This window comes from Oryctolagus cuniculus, chromosome 19 (assembly GCF_051225735.1).
Source record: "Oryctolagus cuniculus isolate XC-2025 breed Fujian yellow rabbit chromosome 19, ASM5122573v1, whole genome shotgun sequence".
NCBI lineage: Eukaryota > Metazoa > Chordata > Mammalia > Lagomorpha > Leporidae > Oryctolagus > Oryctolagus cuniculus.
In genome coordinates this window covers 25,842,560-25,860,353 of record NC_142885.1, presented here as the reverse complement: position 1 = coordinate 25,860,353, position 17,794 = coordinate 25,842,560, and the positions used below count along the sequence as shown (strand labels likewise).

The window sequence follows — 17,794 nt, the reverse complement described above, 5'->3', positions numbered from 1 at the left end:
CTGAGATAAATAGCATTTTCCAAGATTTAAAAAAATAGATTTTATAAAAGAGATTCTTTTTAATGACTGAATACATCTTTTTTGCTACTGAGAGAAACAAGTTATACTTTTTGCCCCACTATAATTCACTCTTATGAAAGAAATAATTCTCTTAACTTCTAGCAAATGCTACAGGTTTGAGACTACAGGAATTATCAGGAGTCGTTCTTTCTAATCAATCTGTAATTTATTTCTAAAATATGTCAAGTAAATTTTTAAAGACTCAACGAGGGGCAGCTTCATGTTTGCTGTCTCAGTGAATTCTGAGGAGGCTCTTCTGGCTTCATGGCTTCACGGTGGTCTTTCTCTTTTATCTAATCTTCCATTTTCTCATCCTCCTCACTGTCTAGAGGTTGAGGAATAAGCTTATTACCTACAATGACTTGCCTATTACTTCTGTTTCACTCTCTTTCTTTTCCTTTTGGGAAATCCCTTTGGCCTGCATCTTATCATTTATGAAAGTTCTAAGTTCTAAGTTTGCAGCAAATGTAAATACTGGACAAGTCCTGCAGTTTTCTGACAGGTCAGGGAGGCAGTCCAACAATGGCAAGCTTGCCATAATCATTCTCACTTTGGTGCACAAGTGGAGCAAATGAAATAGCAAGGCTATTTTTACTTTCCCAAGTGGCTTCTCCAGTTAGCATAATCTGTGTTAACTGATTTTCTGTAAGCATGACTAGTATGCCTCCCCCATTCAGTAAAATGTTCATGTAGTTTTTTCTGGACTCTAAAATCACAATAAATCTGATCATACTGATGTCTGTCAGATGATCTCTGGAGGCAATTACCAACCACCAATGAGGGTTCACAGAACTCAAATTTATCAAAGCTATCACTATTTTTATAAAGCGCTCAAATTTTTCCTTGGCATATTCTACCACATCTGAATGAAGCTGCATCCCATGATTTGTTCCAAAAGACCTGTGGCATGGCTGTCGGTCCAGCCCACAGCAGCAATGTGCAGGGCCAGGCTCCTGAGACCCTGGTGGCTGGCTGCCACTACCACCACAACACCGCTGCCTTTTAAAAATGTATTCTTTTTTTAATTTTTAAAATTTTTTTATTTATTTTTTGACAGGCAGAGTGGACAGTGAGAGAGAGAGACAGAGAGAAAGGTCTTCTTTTTGCCATTGGTTCACCCTCCAATGGCCGCCACAGCTGGCACGCTGTGGCCGGCGCACCACACTGATCTGATGGCAGGAGCCAGGTGTTTCTCCTGGTCTCCCATGGGGTGCAGGGCCCAAGCACTTGGGCCATCCTCCACTGCACTCCCTGGCCACAGCAGAGAGCTGGCCTGGAAGAGGATCAACAGGGACAGAATCCGGCACCCCAACCGGGACTAGAACCTGGTATGCCGGCGCCGCAAGGTGGAGGATTAGGCTAGTGAGCCGCAGTGCCGGCCAAAATGTATTCTTTTTAAAATGTATTCATTGGGGCCGGCTCTGTGGCATAGTGGGTAAAGCTGTGGCCTGCAGTGCCCACATTCCATATGGGCACCAGTTTGAGTCCAGGCTGCTCCACTTACAGCCCAGCTCTCCTCTCTGGCCTGGGAAAGGAGTGGAAGATGATCCAAGTCCATGGGCCTCTGCAGCCACATAGGGGACCTGGAAGGAGCTCCTTGCTACTGGCTTTAGATCAGCCCAGCTCCAGCCCTTGCAGACATTTGCAGAGTGAACCAGCAGATGGAAGACTTTTCTCTCTCTGCCTCTGCCTCTGCCTCTCTGTAACTCTGCCTTTCGAATAAAATAAACAAATCTTTAAAAAATGCATTTATTTTTTGGAAGAGCAGAATGGTAGAGATGGGGGAGAGAGAGAAATGAATGGGAATGAGAATGAGAATGAGATTGAGAATGAATCTTATTTTCAGTTCTACTCCCCAAATCCCTCAGTAGCTTCTGCTGGGCCAGGTCAAAGCCAGGAGGCATAAACTCCACCCAGGTTTCCTATATCTGTGGCAGGAACCCATCTAGTTGAGCCAATATCTGCTTCCTCACAAATAAATATCAGGAAGGTGGATTGACGTGTACATTCTAAGTGTCAGCCTAACCTGATGCACTACAGCAGTTACCCTAAGATAACAATTATTTTGTGGATAAAATAAGTGATAAAGATGAGCTAGGCATTACTAGCAGGAATTGAACATGTGTAACTAACAGGCAAGTGTTAGCATGCCCCTTCATTGATACTTATTTAAATTATAATAGTTTTCTTAATTTTTCCTGCTTTCTCACTGCCATCTGTTTATTAATCTAAAGGGAAAATTGTAAGAAATGTCTTGAAAATTGCTTTCTCTATACTTTTCTTTATTGTAGAAAAAGAAAAAAAGCACATAAGTGAACTGATACTGAAGTAAAAAATAATACTGCTGTTTTTGGTTTAGATTAATTACAACCAATAGTGTCTTTTAATAGAACAGATAAGAGGAACAAGTGTCATTTTAGATTTTAAAAAGATATTATAGTCTTCAAGATTTCTATATGACTTGGTAGATCTTTCTCAAAGTTTTACTCCTGAAGTAATGCTAGGATTATGTTGAAATTGAGAGGGGACAGCCACTGGGAAATCTTTTCCTCAATACCAGAGGGACTTAATGCTTCATTTGCTGGAGACTAAAGTATCATAAGGGACAACCTGGGTAAGAGATAAGGAGGATGATTTATAATAATTATAATTAAATAATAAATAAAATAAAACAGTACTGTTTCCATTCAGTTAAGAATAAACTTGGCTGGTGCCATGGCTCACTAGGCTAATCCTCCGCCTTGCGGCGCCGGCACACCGGGTTCTAGTCCTGGATGGGGTGCTGGATTCTGTCCCTGTTGCTCCTCTTCCAGGCCAGCTCTCTGCTGTGGCCAGGGAGTGCAGTGGAGGATGGCCCAAGTGCTTGGGCCCTGCACCCCATGGGAGACCAGGATAAGTACCTGACTCCTGCCATCGGATCAGCATGGTGTACTGGCTTCAGCGCGCTGGCCGCGGTGGCCATTGGAGGGTGAATCAATGGCAAAGGAAGACCTTTCTCTCTGTCTCTCTCACTGTCCACTCTGCCTGTCAAAAAAAAAAAAAAAGAATAAACTTGATTGAACATAATAGATAATTGAAGTCATAGGCTTATCTAAATCATTTTATTTTTCTATGTAACAAGCTCCCCAAATTATATGATTTGGGACTAATATAGTAGTCTGAGAATGTAACATTGACATGATCCTAACAATGTGGCTTATATTCTCCATAATCTTACCTCATGGCTACATAATAGCTGCTGTATGACTAACATACTGTGTTTCAGGAAGGAATAAGGAAAATGATTTTGCAGCCAAAGGTTTTTCCTTTATAATGAGCATTCCAACAAAATTATCTCAATTATTTCATCTTATTTTTTCAAGAGAATACATCACAATAGATATTTTTGCATATGAATTGTAAGTTATTAAGCAAGATATGCTAACAGATTTTATATGTCATGTTGATACACATGAAAAAATATAGCAAAATGTTCAAAGTTCAGTGTTCTCTTTTTAAAAATAAAATTAAGAAGACAAATATGAATTGAAAATAATAATCAAATATTAATACATTTAAGGTATAACATGGAAAATTAACATTAAAGCATAGGGCCAAAAATATGACTCTAAATGAAAAATAAGTGTATTTGAAAACAGACAATATGAAACAAAGCAGAAGATCAAAATGATGTTAAAAATAAGGAAGATTACCTATAGTGTGCCTGATTTTAGGTAAAAATCATTTTCCTATATACAGATGATGAATTTGGGAGATTGATAAGGAGTGTGGTGTGATGGTGTTGATAAGATGCTCTAACTTTAATGATTTAAATATTTTTATTTATTTTGTAAGATATCAACATAATGAAAAACAGTATTCCTGGGGCTGGTGCCGTGGCTCACTTGGTTAATCCTCCACCCGCGGCACAGGCATCCCATATGGGCACCAGGTTCTAGTCCCAACTGCTCCTTTTCCAGTCCAGTTCTCTGCTGTGGCCCGGGAAGGTAGTGAAGGATGGCCCAAGTGCTTGGGGCCCTGCACCCATGAGGGAGACCAGGAGGAAGCACCTGGTTCGTGGCTTCAGATCAGTGCAGTGCCAGCTGTAGCGGTCATTTGGAAGGTGAACCAACAGAAGGAAGACCTTTCTCTCTGTCTCCCTCTCTCTCTCTCACTCACTCTCTCTCGCTCAAAAAAAAAAAAAAAAGAAAAACAGTATTCCTTGCTGTTCAATGATGTATGTCTTCACCCTTAAAGGCAGTGCACAACACTTCAATCTCCACTGTTTCAGAGATATTCCACACATCAAATAAATGAGTTTATACTTCATTGTTTCAGAACCAACAACAGAATAATAGTTACTTGTCTCCATTTTGTTACTGTATCCAATTGATATTATATATATAGAGAGAGAGAGAGAGACAGAGACAGAGATTATAATTCTATAAAGTCCTTTTGTACCTGTTTAAATGTCACATGATTTTACATTTTATATACCATATTTATTATTTGAAACACAGATTTCCTCTATTCATTTTTTACAGAAACAAAAAATATTTACTTTTAAAGAAGACATGATAATATAATGCAAACAAGAGTCATGTATCATTGCTTAACAACTGTTTCAAAAACATTTAGAATGAAGTTTCCACAGGATTTTGCTCAAGAGAATTTACAAATTCTTTCTTAACTCTATAATGGTGTTTTCATAGCCTGAAGAATTGCTTTTATGTGGTATCTATAATGCTGTTCTTATTTTCATGGAACAGAAAGTAGCAACAATAATTAGCTGTTCATCAATTTGCATTATAAACTTTATACTTAAAATTTAGTGAAAAATTCTGTGATGAAATTAACCCTGTTAGACAGTAGAAAAGCACCATTAGTGCTTCCATGGACAGTTCCATATGTTAATACTAATTAAAAGGCCACAAAGTAACAAGGAGCACAGAATTCTATAGAAAACATATTTAAATGAATCAGAGTTGCTAGCTAAAGAACAAAGATTTGAAAAAATTACCAAAATTCCAATATTAGGTGTTAGATTTCTGATTTCAATGTTATTAATATTGACCTTAAGAGACTCCTGATAAAAAAGTCATTGCTTTTAAAATCCTATAAAAAGTAAAACTTTGTCAGAAGCAACTATGTTCACTTCCTGTTCAAACAATAAACAGTGAGAAAACATTTCTCTTTTCATTTCATAGTGCCTGAAGTGTAAGAGGAAAATATATAATATAAATAAAATTCACTGCAATTACTCAAAGCCTGCATGTAGAACTCATATATTTACATTCACAGTGAAGTGTTTTCAGAGTTTTTCTTGGAGTTTCCAACTTGCTCAGCTACACTGAGCTATAAGCAATCACATTTGCAAATGTGCAGAGACCTAAGCCAAAAATGCTGAAAAAGAGAAGTATGCCTCTCTCTACCTACACACAAATATATAATTAAGCCACTGAACTTTAAAAAGACACCCTTAGAACAGTTTGGAGTACAATTTATGCTTAACTTTATCAATGCCCTGTCGCTCCCCGTCTTCGTGGAGGAACGACACAGGACCCTGCGCTGTTCTTTTGTCTGCTCGGCCCTCCCTGGGTTTGCTGCTGGTTCTTCCCGGGTTGGCTACCGTCCCTTCCACCTCCGTGGAAGGGCGGTTCCCCCTGCCACTTTCCCCACTTCCGCGGGGGAGTGGCACACCGCTGGCCGGCCCTCTCGGGGGCTGCACAGGTGTTCCTTCAGATAGATGTTCCTTGGTGCATGTTGTCTCTCTCCTCCCTTATAGTCCTCTTCCACCAATCCCAACTCTGCTACCCACACGCCGAGTACGCTGCTCTCCTCCGATCAGGAGCAGGTCCTACAGTTTATTGGTTGAACTGGAGGCAGCTGTGTAGAAGCTGTTTCCTCCTCTCCCAGCACCATATTGTGGGAGAGCAGATGCATAGAATAAGTCTTAATTCCAGTAACTTAGTCTAGTCCGAGTTGCTCCCAGTTGCTCCCCACAATGCCCATGGTATAAAGGTAAACAGAAATAATTGCATTGTTTCTAATGGTCTGGAGCTGTATTTAGTTTTCTGTGTTACATGTAAACATTTTTAATTTAAAAAATTATTAAGTTCCATTTTCACTTTAGAATGATATTGTCAATAAAGGGTAAAACTTTGCCTTGAGACATTTCATCTGATTCTTTTGTCTCCATCAATTTAAAAGAGATCATTGTATGTGAACGAAAAGGCTGCAGTAATGCAGTTCTCTATATAATTAACTGTGATCTTTGTGCAGATCTAAAGTCTCTTGAATGCATATGCTTGTAAAAGCAGAGTTTTCCTTTGAATGGGGAAATTCTTTGTGTTCTCAGGGCTTTAGGACAACATCTGCCCCTGATGCCAAAAAGGGAGAGGAGGGGCACACGAAGTTTATAAGCTTTGTATATCTTCATCCAGCTGGGCAGTTTGGAGCATAGCAAGCTCTATTTTGTCTGTTTCCAGGTCTTCACACACAGTCTCAATCATGCCATCTAGGACATATTTAGATTTGGTGTCCAGCATAATTAGGCTGCTTGTTGCTTTGTTCTCAGAATCTGATAAGAGGTTCTCTTTTAGGTTAGCTACTGATTGCAGAACCAAATGGTGTTCTCTGACAAAATTCTGGTGCACTGCTATGGAGGCATGGCCCATCTGGTCTTCAGAGGTAGGAACAATTTCCCCCAGGGCATGGACAACAGGTCCTGGCCAGTAATGAGGGAGCAGTTCTGAAGAGTTGCATAGTTAGCATTGCTGACCGCCACCCCTGCGGATTTGCCTGCCACAGGTGCAGGCATTGGCTGGTTATCAGTGATGTCAGGGTTGAGCTCAGTGGAAGTTAGCAGTGCAGGTGGAGTCAGGGAAAAACTGAGTTAGGGACACATTCACCAACAAAGAGGCCAGAGGGTGAAGGCCACTCCTTGAGGGATTTTCAGATGGCAGGTTTGCATTTCCTGAGCATTCTGATGGACGGCCATCAACTGAGAAAACACCAAGCGCCTTTCCAAGCCTTCCTGTTTCACAGATCCCAGTGTCTGGCCAGAAATACCAACAGTGTATACCACTGCACTTGGAGTGAGACAGCTCAAGAAAACCTTGCCTTGCTGCACTGGGGTGGACTTGCTGATGAATGTGCTCCAGTCTGAAGTGCTTGAATTTATGGAACTGTTACTTGGTGAAGCTGCCACTGAGACAGGCAGCATCTGAAGTGGAGAGAATTCAATGCTCCAATTAAGAAACTGGCCCTTGGCTCTGGAATTGGGGATCTGGACAATGCCGTACTGGTTGATTTGCACTGGAGTAGTGAATGTCACCACAGAGCTTCCCTCCAGGGAAGCCACTGTTTGAATGTCTTCTCTTTTCATCTCAGCACTGGGGATCAGCCCTGGGAATGACACTTGGACACTGGGGCTGTAGGAGGTGGTGGATGCCGAGTTGGCTGCAGAACACTGCAGCACATTGAAATCCTTCACATCCTGGGAGGTAGACCCCAGGATGTCCATCATGGAGATACCATTGTTCACAATGTTGGTTGACATTTTTGGTGGGCTAAGGACACTGTGTATTTCTCACATTTAATCCATTTAGGATGACTCCACTGGGTCTCTGAATGAAATAGTTACCATTAAGGAAAACAGGCGAAGTAATTGCAGGTACTAAGCTTCCATTCAACAAAACTCCAGAATAGCTTAAGGATATATTTTTTTTTAAAGATTTATTTCTTTATTGCAAGTCAGAGTTACACAGAGAGAGGAGAGGCAGAGAGATAGATAGAGACAGGAATAGAGATAGAGACAGAGAGAGGGGGAGAGAGAGAGAGAGAGAGAGAGAGAGAGAGGTCTTCTATCCAATGGATGGTTCACTCCCCAATTGGTCAAAACAGCTGGAGCTGCATCAATCCGAAGCCAGGAGCTTCTTCTGGGTCTCCCACGTGGGTGCAGGGGCCCAAGGACTTGGGTCATCTTCTACTCCTTTCCCAGATCATAGCAGAGAGCTGGATCAAAAGTGGAGCAGCCAGGTCTCGAACTGGTGCCCATATGGGATACCAGCGCTTCAGGCAAGGGCATTAATCTGCTGAGCCCACAGCACCAGCCACTTAAGGATATCTCATTATTTCCAATTCGCGGGCTCCATGTGACTGGACAAGCTGAGGTTGGTGACACCATAAGAGGAACTCTGGAGAGGGTAAGGAGACAGATCCTCCTGTCCTTTGCTGAACTCACCTTCATTGCTGGAATTGCCATCTGACTCACTTTTGGACTGGCTCTCCAACGGGTTCCAGGCTCAGTGCTGTTGGTTTTTGAATCAGTTGTTGACCTGGGTGAAGGAGAAGATGGTGATCTTGGCCAGGTGCTGCTCCTTGGAGGGCGAGGGGTAGCGATTCTGCTTGTAGAGCTCCTTGAGCATGTTGTGCAACTTTTCCTTGAAACAATACACCATCTCCTCCCAGTCCCAGATGGTGCAGAGCAGGGGCAATGTCCTGTGCAGCTGGTAGTTGTCTATGGCACACAGCCGCAGGGTCCCTCGGCCTAGGCCGCCTTCTCGGTGCACCTTCCCGGTGTAGCGCACCTTGTACCAGAGCTGCTGCAGCAGCAGGTGGTTGGGGCTCTCCAGGATGCTGTTTCTTATCCAGGCATCTGGGAAGATGCCCTGGTGGAAGGTCAGGAGCGCCCGCCCCTTCAGCAGGCTCTCGTTGCCATGTAGCAGGTCGCTCTGGGGCAGTGGCCACAGGAACCTGGCCAGGTGGTCCAGGTTGCCCCCTGCTGCAGCGCCTCACACACGTCGGGAACATGGTCTAGCAAGAAGGCGAGAGAGGTCTTCGCGCTCGCAGCAGTGGCGAAGACAGCGGCGGAGGCTTGGTGTTGGCCCAGAAGTTCCAAGTGGAGTTGTACCTAATCAGGCACCGCTCTGCTCATCACCACGTCGCTTCCGCCACCACTGCCCCTTCCTCTCTGCTCACCTTGGTGGCAGCGGGCGCAACGTCCCCTGGCTGCAGTGGAGATTCTGCAGAAGGAGGAGATGTTGTGGATCTGTGTGTGGAAGGTGCAGATGTGCAGCAGTGATCACAGACATAACACACAACCCCAGAAGTCGAGAGCTGGAGAAAGAATCAGCTTTGGAGAGTGAGGTTAGATCAGACTGCAGCACCCCATGCTACTGGTGATAAGGCCAGAGTGAGAGCCTAGAGGCCTACACTTTGTGTCTGGCCTGGAGCCCTGAGGGAAACAGGATGCACACCCACCCAGGAAAAAAAGGGGGCATTATTCTTTCTATTCATCTCTACTTCCTCCCCACAACAGTGCCTGGCAACCAGGTGAAAGAGGGTGGGTGTCATTTTGTACATAAGTACATATCAGCTACAGCAGCTCGTCTGTACTTGCCCAGCAACTGGCAAGGACAGATGTCATTTTGCCAGCTCCCAGCAATGGGTGCAGATACAGTGACATTATGACATCAGTACTGGATGCAGAATCTCTTGCATGTGCCCAACAACTGGTGGGCAGAAGTCATCATTTTGAAACAAGTAAGGCTGTGTCCAGCATGCATTGTGCATGTTTGGGATCCAGTATTTTACCAGAGGGAAAAATACATGTTCTCAATAGACTTTGAGTCTGTTGGGATGATTGACAGGGGGCTGGGCTCCCATGTACAAGTGCAAGGTGCCCCTAGCCTCTCAACACATCACTGGCTCTGAAGCTCAAATTGCCTAGGCAGAATATTCACATGCAGTTGGCTCTGGGAACATCTCTACCTCTCCATGAATAGGACCAGGCTAGTGGGGCAGAGTGGATCCTCTGCACAACATGTCTGTGCCTGCCCCATGGGCTGACACTGTGTGAACTCTGTGACTGAGTGGGTGCAAGGTGTTTCTGGGTTTCTGGGCAATCATTGTTTACAGATCCACACATTCTGAGCTCCCTGATTGGGGTGGGATATCCCAGAGGATCAGTGCTCATCCTGAGGACTGCACAGATCCTTTGTGCAGCTCATGAATCAGCATGGTGGAAGGATGCATCCACTGAGGCCTAATACTCAGGCACTGATCACCTTAGAAGAGGGGGAGGTGTGTGATGATGCCAGCATAGGTGATCATCCACTCCCCATTGCTGACAATAAGGAAAACATACCGCATCCAACATGGGTGTCACCCTGGATACTCACCCCACTCTGGAGCACAGACTAGAGCCCTCAGGCCACAGCCAGCTCAAGCATCTGGGTATTCACTAATAGAGCAGAAGCCACACAGGCATAGCAGAAAAATAAAAGCCATCAGAGGAAAGATCCAACAAGTGTCTCCACAAATGCCTAAAAATAAACTCAGAAATTCAAGAAACAAGAATAAGGAAGACAAAACGAGTTCCCCAAAGGAATACAAAAACATTCCAATATTAGACTTTGAAGATGAAGAGATTTATGAAGTGCCTGAAATGGAACTCAAAAAATTAATTTAAGGATTATTCAGAAGCAATAAGAAAAAAAGTTCAAAAATTAAAGAAATCCATGAATGACATGAATGAAGACTTCTCCCTCAAATTGAGATTTTGAGAGAACCAGAAGGAATTCCAGGCTCCTAGCTTTGTCCTGGTCCATTCCCGGCTGTTGCAGGCATTTTGAAAGTGAACCAATAGGTGGGAGCACTCTCTTTTCTCTTTCGTTTGTCTCCCAATTCCCTTGCTGGCTTCCTTTCTTCCTTCCTCTCTCCTGCTCTAACAAATTAATAAAAATATTTTTAAAAATTAATAAAGGCAAACCATGTTAGGGCTAAATAGGCCAGGATATTATCAGGGTTGAGGATGTTGCCCCAATACCAGGTGGAGATTAAACACCCTTGTCAATAAGGCCTTGCTCTGCCATGCATGCAAAGTTCTATAGATGTGTATAGTATTCTCATACTTACATAAAAGACAGACACATTTAAGTTAAAAGCATACATAGCAGGTTATACTTGTACCTTTAAAGGTAAAAAAAATCACAAATTCTATTTAATTCTCTCCACAACCTAATGGGTTGTTGTGCATCACTTAGGGGTACCTGCATGTACTTTTTGTTAATATTTTATTTTTTGAAAGGCAGAGTCACAAAGGGAGATACAGGGAGAAAGAGCTTCCATCAGTTGGTTCACTCCCCAAATGGCAGCAACAGCCTCATCTGGGGTAATCCAAAACCAGAGGTCAGGATCTTATTTTGGGTCTCCCACATGAGTGCAGGGGCATAAGCACTTGGGCCTTCTTCTACTGCTTTCCCAGGCCATAACAGAGATTTGCATAGGAAGAGGAACAAGACAGAAGCTGGTGCCCATATGGGATGGCAGCGCCATAGGCAGAGGCAAAGACTACCCCCCCTCTGCTCTGGCTCCCCCATGCATGTACTTTTGAGATTTTGTATTTTCTAACTTTACTGAACTCATTTATTGCTTCACTACATTTTTGGATTATGCCATCAAAATTTTGTATGTATGGATCTTTTTATTTTTAGAGATATCTTAAGTTCCTATTAAAATTAAGAGGAAGGCATAGAGATTTTCCAAGAATCATTCTAAAACAGGAACCTCTGCATGTCCCAACAAAACATGTCCCATGGGAGAATATTAAAGACTAAAACTGAAGACACAAACAACAGGTTCACCTCACTGATAATGGTCTCCAAACTCTGGGCCTCTCCTGTCTCGTAGGACTCTGTACAGCTTTCTACACAATAAACTCACTTTGGCTTTGCACTCTTGAACTTAGCTCTTTATTTCTATACTGAGATATAAAATCATCATGCAAAAAATCAATACCTTTGTAGTCACAGAAAATGCCATGGCTAAGTAAGGACTTGTAAGGTCAGTACCATTCACAATAGCAACAAAATATTTAAGTACCTTGAAATAAATTTAACCAAGGATGTCAAAAATCTTTGCAATGAAAATTACAACATATTAAAGCAAGAAATCAAAGAATACACAAAAAAAATCTTCTATTTTCATGGATAGGAATAATTAATTTAATCAAAGTACTCATACTATGCATATCAATTTACATATTCAAAATGATGCAAATAATAAGAAACAATGCTAAAATTATTAGAGAAGACAAGAGACCCTGAATAGCTACAACAATTTTACACAAGAAAATCAAAGCTAGTTCCAGCACAATACCAGATTTGAAAACATCCTACAGGGCAGTTACAATCAAACCACCTGGTATGGGCACAAAACTACACATGAAGATGAAGGGAACAGAATAGAAACCCAATAAATAAATCCACACTTCTAAATCCAACTAATATTTGACAAAGGAGCTAACATTAATCCTTGGAGAAAGGGCAGTCTCTTTAACAAAGGGTTGTAAGATTATTGTATCTCCAAATGCAGAAGTATGAAACAAAATGGCTATATAACAACTTATACAAAAATCAGCTCAAAATAGATCATGGATCTAAATATACAAACTGATATAATCAGATTACTAGGGGAAAATGGGGAAACTGCAACACACTGGCATAGGCAAAGACTTCTTTGAAAAGACCCCAGAATCACAGGCAATAAAAGCAAAAAATAGAAACATGGGATTACCTCACGCTAAGAATCTTCTGCACTGCAAGGGGAATACTCAGCAAAGTGAAGAAGCAACTGAGAGAATGGAAGAAATTATTTGCAAACTATGCAACTTAAAAGGGATTAATATCCAGAATCTATAAAGAGCTCAAGGAACTCAACAACAAGAAAACAAACAACCCAGTTAAGAAATGAGTAAAGGACTTGATGAGGCATTTTTCAAATGATGAAATCTAAATAACCAATAGACACATGAAAAAATTCTCAAGATAACTATCCATCAAGTAAACGCAAACAACAAGCACAATGAGATTTCACCTCACCCCAATTAGAACAGCTTTCATAAGATATCAAAAAACAATAAATGTTGGTGAGGTTGTGAGGGAAAAGGTTCCCCAATCCATTGTTGCTTGAAATGTAAACTGGTCCAGCAACTGTGAAAGATAGCTCAGGAATCTGGAAATATGTCTACCATATGACCCAGCCATCCTACTTCTTAGAATATACTCAAACAAAGTGAAATCAGCATATGGAAGACTTATTGGTACCTCTATGTTTACTCCAGTTCAATTCACTGTAGCTAAGAAATGAAATCCAGGCAAATGTCCATCGACCAATAGTTAAAAAAATGTGGCATATGCACACTATGGAATACTATTCAGCTATAAAAACATTGAAAGTCTGCTGTTTGCAGCAAAATGGATAAAATTGGAAAGCATTATACCTAGTGAAATAAACAAGTTCCAGTAAGAAAAATATTTTTCCTGATTTGTAATAACTAATAGAGTACCGAAATTTAATGTATGAGTGAAATTGGCATTTTGTGATTTGATTATTGTTTACAACACAAGTCTCTGCTGTTTAAGAACAGTGTTTTTGGTTTTTTTTCTCCTTATTATTACTTGTTGAATTGTTTTCTTAGTAGAGGGTTAAGTTTATGATTATAAAATAAACTGAAGTATATATCATTGTAAAAATTAAAAGAATAAGTAAGGAATGATGAGGAAAGGTAGTGTGGGTATGATGAGAATACAACTAAATCTACATATATATGAAATACATGAAATTTATTCACATTTAATAAATTTAAAAATTATTTTAAAAAAACAATGTACAGCGGGTTTTTTAAAAAATTGTTAAAACTGTCATTCCTTAAAATGCCACTTATCTACTAGCAGTGTTGGTTATTTTTTAAGCATTGACGTCCCCCAGATAACTTCAGTTATGTAAGAGAAGAAGCCACTTGCACCCTTTCTTATCTTGCAGCATCCCTCACTCCATTCCAACACCAATGGTGGTAGTTCAATATATACGTTCAATAATGTGTTCCACATAAGGTGAATTAAATGTGTTCTTAAAGCTTATTGAGAACTAAGTGCATGCTAGCCTCTTTTCAAGCACTTTAGAAAGATTAACTTCTTTATTTCTCACATAAATCCGAGGAATCACAGCTTTTGTTACTCCCATTTTTCACAGAATAAAACTGGGATTCATTAAATAATCTGGCTAAGGAATAAGAAACTGACAGAGACAGAATGAAATCCCAGCTGGTTGAGTACATGTTCCATTTTACCACCCAACATTGGCTTGAATGGGCCTACTTACTGAGCTCTGTAACTGTGTGGCCAAGTTCTTACAACCTGACTTCTGATTTGCAAGAATTAAAAGTCCTTGTTTCAATTGAATTTTGTGTAATTCACTCTTTCCCTCAAATATAGAGCACAATCAAGCCATCTGCAGGTGAGAAAAATGTGCACTCTGGAAATACAGAAATTCAGTTCCTTGGCACCACATTCTCCTGGGCATCAGTGAGGCTGGCAGGAAAGCTGCTCAACCTCAGGGTGGCAAACCATGCGCTGCCAAAAATGCATTTCAGTTCTGCTTCTCATTGTTCAATCTCTTCTGTTCTCCCTCATCTCTCCCCAAACTCTGACCAATATGAATAAGGAACTGTCATTTCTCTTATGCAGCAATATTCAACAGTTACATGTGAGACCTTCACAGGGATTTAAATCTGAGAATGTATATCATCTTGGAAATCTGGAATGTGCATAATAGGAAATATAAAATGCATCTGGAAAGGAGGCAGTGTGACTGTCATCATCAGCTGCTCTCAACCCTGACTACATATTGGAATCACACAGGACAGATTTTAAAAATACTATGCCTAGTTTCCCACCTCCAGGGACTGATTATATTGGTCCCAGGTTTACCCTGGAGATCAATGTGTTTTCAAAGCTGCCTAGATGATTCTAATAGTCACCAAAGCTGAGAATGTTTGGTCTTGGGTATGATTGTTGTAGTGAACCTTCATTCACAGATGCCTTTATTCAAAGGTGAAAACAATCGATGTTACGACTCACCAAGTTCAATTTGTATGCATCTCTGCAATCTGGGATGCTTCACACATGCTTTGTTCTAACCCTGGTGTGCCTAGAGGATCTTATCATTCATTTCTGGAAATATTTTTTAAGATTTATTTATATATTTGAAAGGCAGAGTTACAGGGAGGCAGAGGCAGAGAGAGAAAAAGGTCTTCCATCTACTGGTTCACTCTCCAGATGGCTGCAACAGCAAGAGCTGCCCTTATCTGAATTCAGGAGCTTCTTCTAGGTCTCTCACATGGTTGCAGAGGCCCAAGGACTTGGGCCGTCTTCTACTGCTTTCCCAGGCCATAGCAAAGAGCTAGATATGAAGGGGAGCACCTGGGACTTGAACTGTGGCCAATATGGGATGCCAGCACTGCAATTGGTGGCTTTACCCACTATGCCATAGCATCAGCCCCAGGATATACTTTTTAATTTTAACAAAATTAATAAACTATGAATAAAAGTAATTGAGGAAACACAGGGGAAAGTAACAATAGTGTCCATTTTCATGTATTAAAACAATTGTTTACAGAGAGAAGAGCCTTGTCAAGATCAGAAAAAAATATTGTAAAACTCTTAGGGGTAAGGCCGGTGCCACAGCTCACTAGGCTAATCCTCCACCTGTGGTGCCGGTACCCAGAGTTCTAATCCTGGTTGGGGCACCGGATTCTGTCCCGGTTGCTCCTCTTCCAGTCCAGCTTTCTGCTGTAGCCCGGGAAGGCAGGGGAGGATGGCCCAAGTCCTGGGGTCCTGCACCCGTAAGGAAGACCAGGAGGAAGCACCTGGCTCCTGGCTTCGGATTGGTGTATCTCCGGCCGTCGCAGCCATTTGGGGGTTGAACCAATGGAAGGAAGACCTTTCTCTCTGTCTCTCTCACCACCTAACACTGCATGTCAAAAAAAAAAAAAAAAAAAAAACTCTTAGGGTAAAAACTTGACTAGAGATAAAAATCCACTATACTTTGAAAATCAAATTCCCAAACACAAATATAAATTCCTAAAACCCAATATAAGAAGTATAAAATAGGAAAACTCCAAATTAAAACAAGCAAGTTGAATCTCAATTTGAAGGCCACCAACCAATAAAACAGAGAAGCAAAACTTCAGTTATAGAAACACAAAATATTTCAAACATTTAAGAAATAAAACACCTATTTTTCTAAGATGTACCAAAGTATAAATAAGCAAAGCATATTTTCAGATTTCTTTTAGAAAGCCAGCATTACATTTATAATGATGCCAGGTTGACTAGAACTTTCAATATAAATTAAGTATAAACCTCTCTTTCATATACAGATGTATAAATCCTTAGTATTTTTATAATAAATGAAAGCACATATGAAAATATAATGAATAACAAGTCACATATAATAAAAAATACAAGAGGTGGTTAACATTTCTTAACAAGTCATTTAAATTTTCCAGGTAGGTGACAAATTCAAGGAGAAAATCACATGACAATTTAATGTTCAAAAACATTTAGAAATCAGCATGTAATTTTTAAAAACTGCTTGCAATATAGTAAAAAAGAGCAATGGCTTTCTTATTCAGATCAAAATTTTTTAAAAGCATCCTACAACGAAAACCATGATTAATACAGAATCATTGACAGCTTTTACCCTGGAAGTAAACCTAGACCAGGAAGTCTCCACTAGTGCCAACTTCTTATTGGAGGAGTAGTTGGGGGCGAGGGGGAGAGCAAAAAGAAATAAAATAAGATGTAAAGATCAATTTCTTAACAATAAATTGCCAATATATTGGAGATATTTATTTAGGGAGAATCCATAAAATCTAAAAACAAATAAACTGATAAATGAATTTAATGTTGTGGGAAAGATCAATGTTTTAAAAATCCATTAGCTTACCAAGTGCCAGCAAGAAATAACTAGAAAATATAAAAGATCAATAGGCAGAGTGGAAAACAGAAGAAAAGAAAAAAAATTAAATTATGTTATATCTAAGTGTTATTCAAATCAATATTAAAAAGTAATAGAAACGACCCAACAGAATGAGCAGAAATACAAGGAAAATGAAAGCGCCGAAAGTGGATAAACAGAACTGTAACTCACTGCAACAGGTTACCTCCAACTCCAGGCAGCATCCGCAGGGAGAAGGACGGGGACCCAGGGCGAGGCCAGTGGGTAGCAGGAGCTCGGAGGTGAGAGCCCTCCAGCCGCGGGGAGGCAGAGCCCAGGGGCGGCCATTACAGACCTGAACCCAGGTCTGTCTCTCGCTGTTCCCATCCAGGACAACTTGAAGTTAGGGGTCCTTGCTATGGGGGACGCTGATTGGCTCCGTGCTTTGTGACGTTCCGTGCACTCAAAGCTGGCAAACTGTCCAATCAGGCAAGGTGACGTCCACAGTGCATCAGCACGCGGGGCCTGGACGTCACAATCTTCTCAGAGTTTTGCCTGCAGAGTGAACTCCTGGGAGACAGCTCCGCCGCCAGGAGGCTCCCAAGCGAAGTCGACTTCTGCAGCTCTCCATCTTCACTCACCAGGGACGCTGGGCACCTCGGAAGCTGACAACCGCGACATGGTGAGTGTGTGGACCTGGTTGTATCGAGAGGGGAAAACGGAGCCGAAGGCCAGGAGGACACAGGCCTCCGGCATCTGTGGGCTCCATATTGGCGCTGGCACAGGGCTTCCCCTTGGTCCCCTCAGACCCGTGGGTTGGGGGCTTTACCGGCACCCAGGACCCCCGAGGTCCTGCCCCTTCCCTGCTTGAGTGAGACTTCTCAGCCTCAGCCCAGAGTCATAGCAGGCCAGCTGTGTGGCAGTAGCTCCATGTCTCCCCCGATTGTGCAGTGGGGACTGGGTGGTCTCT

At 41.6% G+C, this 17,794-nt stretch overlaps 2 pseudogenes; both read right to left on the bottom strand.

Annotated features, from left to right (window-relative positions):
- Positions 1 to 210: 210 nt before the first annotated feature.
- On the bottom strand, positions 211 to 3,282 carry LOC149120431 (protein-L-isoaspartate O-methyltransferase domain-containing protein 1 pseudogene; annotated as a pseudogene).
- A 3,173-nt stretch (positions 3,283 to 6,455) lies between these two features.
- On the bottom strand, positions 6,456 to 17,580 carry LOC138847067 (homeobox protein SIX4-like; annotated as a pseudogene).
- Positions 17,581 to 17,794: the final 214 nt, after the last annotated feature.